Genomic DNA, 5,685 nt, shown 5'->3' with positions numbered 1-5,685 from the left:
CGAGGGATGAGATGGGTCTGAAACGGGATGAAGTTCAGTATCTGGGTGAGGGATGGAGTTAGTATTAAGGCAAGAAAAGGCTCAAGAATTGGGTGACACTCAAGATTGGGTGAAGGATGGGTAATGACACCAACAGTGAGTCTCAGTCTTTGGCTGGGGGTAAGAGAAGAGTGTGTATAAGCATCAGGCAGAGGCTCGGGATTTGGGCGAGGAATGGTCAGGCCCCAGGGAAGCTCAGAGATGGATGGTCTGAGACCCAGGGATGGCTAGGATAGGCCTCAGTGAGGGGGTAATGTCCGTTGTATGCATTACTTGTGTTTTTTTTTTTCCTAAAGCTGAAAGCTTGAGAGCTTAGAGCCTATTTCTCAAGGTTAAGAAATGTGTCTTCTGCTGCCTCAAAACACTCCCATCAGTTGGCTTAGAGTCAGCCCAGAGCAAAATGGGAAAGTTATCTGTGCTAGTGGCCCCCTCCCTTTCCTTCTGGGGGGGCTTGTTTCCCTTTCTGAAAGGGCCACCTGGCAAGTACGCAGCAGTTCTTAATGACCTGTGGCTTGGGCACCACCGGGTCAGCAGTTGTGCCCGTTCTAGGCCCTGCCACCCTGAGATGGGAACAGCGTTGGGAGAGGAAAGGACATGGTATTTGAAATCAAGGAGACCAGGGTTCTGCTCCTAAATCACGGGCAAATCATGATCCTCTCCAACCCAGATTTCTCAACAATTAATTGGTTGTTTTTGTTTTTTACTTTAGGATGGATTTGGGGATTGACCAAAATGTGAAAAGAACTTCCTAAGATGTAAACAGTACATAGTTACCGAGAGTTGTGATGTCATGTTAGCACTGGAGCATGGACCGTGGGGAAGACAGCGGTGGGCTCCAAGGGGGATCTGATGGAGCATCTGTCCCAGCTCCTCTGAGGGAAAGAACTCCCACCCTTTGGGTTTCAGATGCCTCACCTAGGTACCAGCTCTAACAATCTGAGTCTCAGAATTTCTCAGGGCTTCTCTGTGGGGGAGGAGAAGGAAGGGCAGAATCAGGATGTGACGGTGTGGTCACTTCACCAGGCCAAAAATAACGGGTCATTTGAGAAGCACAGATGACTGCCTTTCTGCCCGTTCTGCACCCCCCATTTCTACTTCACCCATGCTGCTGGTACGTAATGTATTCTAAGAATCAAGAACAAAGGCAGCTGGCAGCTGGATACCGGCTACTACCTGGGGCTTCCCTGGACCCAAACAGGCCATCAGGTTACTGCGGAGGCTGCCGATAGGCAACAGCCCGCCTGGGCAGCCAAGGGGGACAGAAGGCAACGGTCTACAGGCATGACTTAAGAGCCTCTCACCCCAAATCTCTTCCCACAGAGTCCCCAGATTTCCCCATTAGGAAACTATCCCTTTGATGTTAGCACTATCCTTTCTGCACTCACTCTATTTAAAATAGAAAGATCCCAACCGAATAAGGAGCATTAAGCCCCAAATCCGGGGACTTTTCCAGTTCTACAGCCTTACCTCTCAGACTCCCGTGGGAAGGCCTCTGTCTCAGTCCACCGACTCCCTGTCTCCTTGGTGAACCATCACACCCCTCACTCCACCTACTGCCTGCATGCTCAGGCACCCCAACCCCCGTCTTCAGTCTGGGTCCCTATCCTTGCTTCCAGGCCCGTATAATCCACTGCTTCCTGGAAACCTAAGTGACCCTGACCACCTCAAATCAAGGAGTCCATGGACAAGTCTTCACTTGTCCCCTCCTTCCTCAGATGGCACTCCCAGGGCCCCTTTTTCAAGGGTGCCGGAAACTGGAGTCTTGTTGGACTCTCCTGTTGCTCTCCTTCTCCCGTCCAATCATGCAGCCCTGTCCATTCTACTTTCTGAACAGTCTGCAGCTCCACCCACTTCTCATGACTCACTTCCCTAGTTCAGGTCTAATTACTTTCCCCTTGCACCACTGTGAAACTCTCCCAAATGGCTCCTGCGCCTCCAGTGGTGCCCCTGAAATCCGTTCTCCACAGTGCAGCCAGTGCAACGCTGATGGCATTACTTACATGCTCAAATGCCTTTGATGGCTCCCCATTAGCCCTGGAATCCGCAGCCAAGGCCCCACATCCCTCATCATCTGGGACTAGCCACCTCCCTCCAGCCTCAGCTCCCTCCCCACATGCTGGGAGCCTCAGTCCCTAAAAACCATTTGCAGTGCCTAGCTTAAGTACATGCTGTGTGTCTTTCTAAAATTCTTCCCTACCTGCTTCATTTGGCTAATTCCTACTTCATACGGACTTATGTCAAGCATCTCCTTTTCTCTTAACTTCTGTGGTAGGCAAAATAATAGCCCCCAAAATATATAGGTCTTGATCCTTGCAACATGTAAATGTTCTCTTAAAAGGCAAAAAGGACTGTGTGGGTGTGATTAAGTTAGAGATCTTGCAATAGAGGACTAAGTGCCACCACATGTACCCTTGTAAAGAGGGACAGAGAGGGAGAGCTGACCCAGACAGAGAAGGAGGAGGCAATGTTCCACAGAGGCAGAGACTGGAGTGATGTTGCCACAAGCCAAGGAATGCCGGCAGCCACCCCAAGGCTCAAAGAGACAAGGAATGGATCCTCCCCTAGAACCTCTAGAGGGAACATGGTCCTGCTGACACCTTGGTTTTGGCCCAATGAAACTGCTTTCAGATTCTGGCCTCCAGGGGGTAAGAGAATACATTTCTGTTGCTTTATGCCACCAGTTCTGTGGTGATTTGTTGCACCAGCCCTAGGAAACAAATCTACCCCTGGCCCCTAGACCAGATAAGGCCACTCCCAACGCTCCCAGAGCCCAGAGGTTCACTAGGACACCTCTCATGCCATGTTGTAATTCCTGTCATGCCATGTTGTAATTCCTGTCCTCATGTCTGTTTCCCAAACATGCTGTATTGTGACTCTATTGTATCTGTGTTTTTAGGGCTTATCACATATGAGGCTTTAATAAATGTTCACTGAGAAAAATAAACAAGTGGGTGTTAGCACCCACTGCCTAGCCTGACTCATGAGAATCCAACATATCACAGCTTGGACTGTCACCATGCTGGGGCTACCTCCTCGCCTTGGACTCCAAACGCCAACTGTTTGCTGAACTGTGATGCAGACGCTGCACCCGTGGACTTGGCCTCCTAGTTACATTTCCAGAGCCCGTGTCTACAGCTCACCGTAGCTCGTCCAGCGTGCATGAGAATCACCTGGGGATGTGTTAGACATGCACCTTCTTGGGCCCTAGCCCCAAAGGTTCTCAGCCAAAGGGCTAGGGGTTTATAATTGTGAAAGCTCTCTTACTCAGCACACCGCCAGCCAGGTGATTCCAATTCAGATGGTGTAAGTAAGGACTAAGCTTTGAGTAAACTATGTCCTCAGTGCCGGTGCTGTGCCAGGCCCCAGCTCGCTGCTTCTCTCCACCTACTGGGCTGTGGAGAACTGACCTTCCCACCTTGTACTTGATTCTCCGAACAAGTCTCTGCCCCCACCTTTCAGTGTTCAAGACTAGTTAATAAGTCATCTGCAGCTCCAAAGAGGTCTCAGTTCAGGAATGTGGGCAGTTTCTACAGCTACAGCAGCATGGCTCCGCACAGTGGACACTTTTGGCTCCTCTGGGCAAGCCTTTTCCTCCATCCCCACGGGAGCCTGAGTGTGTTCCGTTCCCACCCATCCTCAACCCCACTCCTGAATGATCAGAGAAAAAGTGACGACCAAGCCCACGATGAGGATGCTATTCCCCTCCGAGCCAGTGAGGAGCAAGGGAAGGTTTCCTGGGGGTCCTGGGGAAAGGCGTCTTTCTGCTTGGAAAAGAGCCTTGGAAAGCGGTGCCTCTCCACAGGGTGCAGTCCCGGCCGCTGCTGGCAGCTGTCCCTCACCAGGAGCGGACTGGCTGTGGGTGAGGCTGACCTTGGGGTAACAGAAAGAATCTGGAAGACAGGGCTCTGCTGCCAGAGGGCCAATCCTCTAATGGGTCTGTGTGTCACTGATACATCCTGACAAACAGCCACTTCAGCCGGGAAGAGCCTTACCTCGGACACCTATTCCGTGACGCAGACATTTGACCCACTGAAGGACTAGACACAGAGCTGAATAAAATAGTGATGCCCGAGTCCTGAGAAATCTTTGATGGGGCCCACAGCCCTGGCCCAGGCTCCCTGCTCCTGGGTGCTCACTTCTCGGAGGACCTGGCACACATCACACCTGCATGGTGGGTGCCACCTGTGCCCGGCTGGGTCTGCGTGTCAGGCCAGGATGGAGCGCAGCCTCTGCTTTTTGTTGTTGTTGACAAGGGAAGTAGAGAGTGAAGTCTGTCACCACTTCTGGGCAGATATGGGACCAACGGGGCCTGTACTTTATGATTTTAGGGGAATGGAAAGGAGACAGCAGCTTCAAGACCGTGACCGAAGCTGTGGCTGGGCAGTACTTTCTCAAGAGCATCTTGTGAGGAGCTTAACGAGTCCCTTCAAAATAGCAACAATCCTTCGCTGGGGGGACCTGGCGGCGGGGGGTGGGGAGGGAGATGTGGACAAGCAGGGCCACAGGAGACTGGCCGCCTGCTGCTCCTCTACACAGTGGCGAAAGGAACTGCAAACAGCATGGCGGCAACAGACCGGTCTCCACGAGCCCGACGTGGTGGGCCAGGCCACAACCTCTCCAGTGGCGACAGACACAACAGGGCCCGTTTCAAGGACCGGCGTGTGGATAAAATGCAACAATCTCCACCACTGAGGACACACTAGGTACTAACAAAATGGTAGTGGCTCTTCTTGTGATTTTTTTATTAGTGTTATCTGCTCTTAATCTTGGAGAGGGGAAGTTTTCAAAACACAGCCCATGGCAGGCACGCCCCAAGCCTTTGGATGGAAGCAAGGGTGAGTCGTGACTTTCTGGAATAACATCCCGGCCAGCTCATCACTGCACCGGGGGCACTGTGATTTGCCAACTGTGTGGATGGTGACTAAACACTTAAAAGAAAAATGGCCTAGAGCTGGAACCCAGTGAACTGAGGCGGGAACTGCACAGCTGGGCGGACAAGAGGGGATGTAACAGCTAGAAACTGGGTGGCACTCAGCAGTCTGCCTCTCGGGAGCTGACAAACCCCCATGGAAGGTGTTGGTCATTTCAGGAAGTCATGGATGTTAAGACAGCACTGAACCCCACCCGCTCATTTCAGACCCCTAGAGCCAGGGGCCCAGGAGAGGAGGGGACTCACCATGGACAGACAGGGGTTCAGGGTTGTGCTGCCATTACTACTGAGGGCTCCTGACACCCAAGTCCACTGCTCTGATCCTTGAGGGAATAGTGACTAATGGTGTTGAGTTTGCTATGACAGATCATATTTCTCTAGATTTATTTGTTTATTTGAACTAAAATGTCCTTTCTGCAGTCATCAGACAAAACTGTGGAGGAGACAGGCCTGTCCTCAGCCTCCCCTGGCCTCCTCCCCATTCTCTGCTCTCAGCAGATAGTAGGCTCCCCCACTCCCTCATCTCAGCCCTCTCACCTGTTTCCAATGTGGGATTATCACAATCTGTTGATATTTGATGAGTTGTTTACTTATTGTCCATCTATCGCCCCCCACTGGGCTGTACACTCCAAAAAGCAGGGGCAATGGCTGACTTCCTCCGGGCAATGTCCCAGTGCCTAGAACAGTGCCTGGTACACAGTAGGTGCTCAATAAAT

Source organism: Saccopteryx bilineata, chromosome 10 (genome assembly GCF_036850765.1).
Source record: "Saccopteryx bilineata isolate mSacBil1 chromosome 10, mSacBil1_pri_phased_curated, whole genome shotgun sequence".
NCBI lineage: Eukaryota > Metazoa > Chordata > Mammalia > Chiroptera > Emballonuridae > Saccopteryx > Saccopteryx bilineata.
This window is presented reverse-complemented; position numbering follows the sequence as displayed.